Source organism: Hippocampus comes, unplaced genomic scaffold (genome assembly GCF_001891065.2).
Source record: "Hippocampus comes isolate QL1 unplaced genomic scaffold, H_comes_QL1_v1.1 scaffold35, whole genome shotgun sequence".
In the NCBI taxonomy this organism is placed as follows: Eukaryota; Metazoa; Chordata; class Actinopteri; order Syngnathiformes; family Syngnathidae; genus Hippocampus; species Hippocampus comes.
In genome coordinates this window covers 673,933-679,618 of record NW_017805279.1, presented here as the reverse complement: position 1 = coordinate 679,618, position 5,686 = coordinate 673,933, and the positions used below count along the sequence as shown (strand labels likewise).

Here is a 5,686-nt window from a genome sequence, read left to right as displayed (position 1 = left end):
GGGTGGGGGGTGGGGGGGTGGGGGGGGGCACTTGTTACAGGCTTCCTGTGTTTGGCTGCCGCTGCATCATTTGGTGCATTAAGTCCCCGTGTCATCTCATGAAAATGCAAAACAGGCAGCTGTTCTCCGACAAAAGCAACAACATCGGCGCTCGGTTCTGTTTTGCTTCGGTTTTGATCGGATCTCATTTGCTCCGGCGTCTCCTGCACATTAAAGCCATTGTGACTGATCTTGCTCAACATATGCTATCGAATGCTCAACCCTCTTTAGGATAAAAGGAAGCTTCACGCGCCAAAAACAGTTCGTCGGACTAATCAACACGCCACGACATTCAAGTGGAGCATCAGATGAAGGACAATCCCTTCGGGGACGCGCCATCACGGAATGAAGTGGAAGGACGGTGATCCCGTCTCGAACAATTGCGAGAGAGGAACGCCATTGTGTTTTCCTCTCGCTTGCATTTGAAGCATACGGGGAAGCCATGAGGGAAGCGTTGACCTGCCTTCCATTCTCTCATTATCACTCACTCCGATGCCGTAAACAACACCCTCCAGGCAGAGACACTGAGGGGAGTCCCCGACCAACCAATGCAAAGGCTGGGCTCGTAATTGGTATTTAATGCATCTGTGCGTACTATTAAAAAACAAAATAAAAAAATAGGACACAACATAATAGTACAGAGAAGGCAGGACGTTTTGTATCACGATATCCATTTCTGTTTATGGGGTCACCACCAGATATTTTTTTTTTCGGCCATGAGGAATGTGAATCACCCGGAAAAAGTGTTCGTTCACCAGCCGGGCAATCGCTCACTACGCTGATTTTTGCCTTGGATATTTTCGAAGGATTGTTAAAAGCTGACATAAGCAAACGTCCTTTACGAAGCGGCAGGGCAAAAACCACTTCTTAGAGAGAAGATGAACTAAAGAGGGCAAAAAACGATGTGGACGCAGTTAAAAGTTAAATGACCGTCATTTTTATTCTTTATTCATTGTTTTTAACATTATGCACAACTCTCATTTATTGCGCAATAATCTAATTGTAATATGTATTTGTTACATATTTGGATGCATTTTTATGCTTTACAAAACATTTTATGTCTGATTTTTGGGGGGGCTCGGAACGGATTAGGGCATTTACATAGAAAACCTGTCTCTACTTACAAAATTTGAGTAAAGAAATTTCTTCCAGAACCAATTAATTTTACAAGTAGAGCTACCACTGTATTAGCATTGGCATTCTTTCATGTTTCATAAACTGTGATCACGCACACTCTCACATTTCATTTGGAATTATCCGGAATTTATACAGACTGCTTCGGCTGAGCTATTTCCTTGACACTTTGAGGGAAAAAAAAAAAAAAAAAAATGAAACAACTACCGACCGCTAAGTTCTTCTGGAAGAACAGACCAGCATGGAAGATATTATCAGGACCTATTGAAGGCCTCATGCTAATCAATCTGTGGCAGAAATTCAACAAGCCATGACATCAACCTACGCATAAAATGAATGACTAAGAACACCAAAGACGTGACTTTTTTTTTTTCTCCCGACAATTCATCTTCCGTGTGTCTGCCTGACAATCAATGGAACAGCTTCCATAATTAAACCCTCCCAATGCTCGAGCGTAACCTTGGGAAAGATCCAGCACCCGTAGCCAAACAATTTAACACCCGCACGACGCATATAAACACTCAAAATGCAAAAAAACAGCCCGATGTCTGTCAATCCCCCCACCCCTCGCAGAAGAACAAAAGCTCCCGAGGCAACACAATGGCAGTTTACTTCTTTTTGTGTTTCTGACTGGCAGTATCCACAAGAGGGAAAAATATGAGTTTTCCCTCTGGGAGGGAGTTCACGGCATATTGAGTGCTTTTCAAACGGGGGAGGAGGAGGCCTGGCATATGCTACTGAAAACAAGATGAGATGCAGGGAAGTTGGGTGAGTGAGCGACATCCTGTGTAAAGCCGCTCCAAAATACGGTATTGCTTTACTATTGATGTGCAGGCCAAATCTGTATTCTGAGCTATGATGGTTACACAGGAAGATGCACTCCTACACCCACTCTGGGACGCATGCAAAAACTGAAGGTGATATGAACACCATCGCGTTGTGTAGTGGAATGGTCCTTTTTTTTAATTTTTTTTTTTAAATCAAGCGACCATTTGTTGAGCGCAAGAAGAAGAGAAAACTACAATTTCCTTCTTCGGTACAGCCCACAACGTAACACCAAAATAAAGGCTTTTAAAATCAACCCCGAACAGCTCACGGCTGAAGTTAATCGACAAAAACGGAAATGGACATTTTAGTGATAATTATTCTTAGTTTTAGTTTGTTTTATGAAATTAAAATTTTGTTATCATTTCTTTCAGGGACAGCGGTTACGACAGTGGACAGCTTTATCATGTTAGCAGGTTGCAGCGTGCATGAAAGGGTTAAAAGCATTCGCTTTTTCATTTGAATATATTTGCGCGCATGTGTGTAATGTTTATATTGTGTTGATGGAATTGACAGGCGATGTGACAAACGCGATGTAGTCGTACGGCAGCTTTTATAAACGTCACCACAATTCCACACTGTTGTTATTGTCCAACGTAGACTTTTTCAGCACAAACTACGGAAGCCCTAAAAGATAAAAAAGATTTTCTGCTATTTTTAACTTTTGGTCTAAAAACACGCGGACACGCCATTAACATCAAATTTTAATGTTCTGCTATTTTTAACTTTTGGTCTAAAAACACTTGTCCGAAAAGCGGACACGCCATTAACATCAAATTTTTCAACAAAAAGACAAAAGTGGACATACGAGAAGCTCAGGTTTAATTATTCAACCCATTTTTCCCCCCACGTGGTACCTGTATGCTTAAAATGCAAGCTAGCTGCCGTATGCTTCAAGATAATAGGTCACAACTCTCGTCAATTTGTTAAAGAGAGACAAGGCCTCCAAGTAAAGCTTCCTTCATCCATTTTAGCCGAACTTTGTGACCGCTGCGTCTCAGTGCTCTTTTCTTGAACGGCACGCCTTTAGGTAGTACGCCCGAGGTAGTAAGTCAGCCTTGGATGTCAGCATAAATGGAACAACCGGCAGCTCATTCTGAGTGAGGACACCTTTTTCAAACGATACAAATCCTGCCGTTTTGCAGCATCAACACGACCGTGACGTTCTGCGGAAACAAACAAGGGAAAAACTGCGTGGAGCTCCCAAAGGAAGGCACTGTTTTGAAATGGATGCTACAAGGAAGGAGGCAAGAATCTTCAGCCGTCATTCCATTTGCCGCTGATGCAATGCTATGATGACCATTTGAGATTCGCTCTCTCAATAGCAAAAAAATTGCAAAAGGCTAGAATCTAACATAACCCCGCTCTTTCCTACATTATTTATTATTTATAGTTGGATTTGTATTGCATATTGAAAATGTGGTGCTATTCCAAGGTGGTGCAAATGTCGAACCGTTTAAACTGCATCCCGCCACACGTTACTCAAATGAACACTGTGGCTAACAAAAATGGAAATCCAATGATGAAAAGTTAGCGTGCTTTTTTTTTTTTTTTCCCCTCCCGAAAACCCTTTGCACGGCGCAAAAAAAAAAAAAGAGAGAGACTTTTATGGTCACGCTGGCACAGTTGAGAGCAATGACCATCTGGTTTCGCTGTGTTTACTTCTCTCTGGGTTCAGTAGTAAAGAAGTGGATCCAGACTTTTTGCATGTAGACACCACAGACGGGCCTGCGCTCAATCACCACCTTGTAGCTTGACTGTCTGCGTGTATTTTAATGAAATATCAACTTACTATGAAATTTCCCCCCCCCTCGCGCCCCCCACCTACAAAGTGTGACAGCAACAATTGCGTATAGAGAAGTGTGATATCATAGATAGGCTGTATGGAACTAGAAGAGTAGCCCTCAACCTATTCAACGCGGTCAGTGGTTTCGTGCACACAAACCCACGCACACACAATAATATTATAATCACTGCTTTCCTTGGTAAAGACTTTTTGGTCATGAAAAGAGCAGCTGTTTGCACGGACAATCCCACCAGCCGGATTAGCCAAGCTACGGGGTTGATCCCAGGTCAGTTTGCCAACCCGCGATGTGATGTCATGCTGCCACATGACGGTGGACTGTACACACAGTACGGCGGGTTAGAACGTGAGTAAGTAGAGGATGAAAAGACAAAGAAGGAATGGGGAGATTAGAACATAAGATAACTCAATGTGCTTCGCACAGCTAAACGAGACACCTCAAAGCATTTATACACCGTGACAGCTTGACGGCAATGCAAAGAGAAGAAAAAGTAGATTTGTAAAAATGACTCTGCTTTTGCACTTATTCTAAAGAAAGTCTTGGAAAAAAAAATGTCCACGACTATTGGCACCACGGAGACGACCTGAAGGCGGTGACGAATGACAAAATGACAAGAGTGACAACAGTGACCTTTATAGATTGAGCCGCGAGTGCAGTACCGGAGGACCTGGTAAGACGACCGTGGCCACACAGATTTAATAAGTGGTTGCGCATGACTGAAGGTTGAGACCATCGCCGGTCTGCCAGTGATGAGGTCACGGCATTGGGGAGCTCGTGGGCGGCCAGTTAGTCATGAACTTGGCCCATCCATCAAGTTGTTTGGAGAATAAATCTAAACAAAGTACCACCAGGACATGCCATTCATTAGTCGTAAAGGGTGAAGTCCAATATTTGATCGGAGCGAGAGAGGGTCCTAGTAGGGATGGAAGTAGTTTTACTCCGGGCAGTAAATCCACCTAACGACTGCCATTACATTTGTGTTTATTTACTGGGAAAAAAAAATTAAGATAAGATTAAAAGACTGCAGCTCGCTCCTTTTATAGGTCGTTACCATCTGCCACCTTCTATATCAGCCTCACTCTTATTCCCCCCCCCCTTTTTTTCTCATTCCCTCTTCCTCTAATTTCTCGAAGCCCGAAGGCTGCTTTCTTTCTCAACGTCACTCCGAGATGCAATCGCTTTCAAACTCAAAATGCGTCCCGTGGTGAGAGTTCATCCGCTTCTATCATTGATGCATCTTGCTGAGAAGCATTCAAGCCTCCCAGGCTGCTCAAGTCTAAACAAAGAAAATGAGGTGCCAGCCTCTCAAAGGGCCATTTTTTTTTTCTTTTTTGAAAGAAAAGCATGTCATCCAAGTCCAAAGTGTTGTCGAGACCAATTGAAGGTGAAATCAGCAAAAGTAGCTCCTGGGAATTGAACTCCAACCTCTCTGGTAATAATCTGAAGTGTATTGCATGATTACTGCGGCACGTAGCCGACCAAAAATGTCACCCTGCCCTTTCCTCTTGTCACAAAGATCCCGTCAGAGTCCTGGGGGCACCAACTAATTACTCTTCACTGTGCCATATAGGACGACGTGGCCACGTGTGTATGTCACTGTGTATGTGATCTCTCTCGAGTGAGTGCGTCTACTCGGGTACAACAACAACAACAACAAAAAGTTCTGTAAGGTCAGACGCAACTCACCATCAGCTCCTGGGAGATATGACAAGTGGATGCGCAATAAACAAGCGAGGCCTTTACTTGTCGCGAGAAGGAGAAATTGGATGTATTTGTTGAACGGCGGAGGTAAACAAAGGTGTTAAGGAGGCTTACTTTTACAGAATGGCGAGAGATTTAAAGCTAACGCAGCAAAAAGGCAGATAATGAAAGTGGGGAGTTTG

At 43.4% G+C, this 5,686-nt stretch overlaps 1 protein-coding gene across 4 annotated transcripts in view; it reads right to left on the bottom strand.

Moving 5' to 3' along the window:
- Positions 1-5,686, bottom strand: part of rbms3 (RNA binding motif, single stranded interacting protein) — a 231,199-nt gene that overhangs the window by 73,324 nt on the left and 152,189 nt on the right. The gene's annotated exons all lie outside the window — the stretch shown is intronic.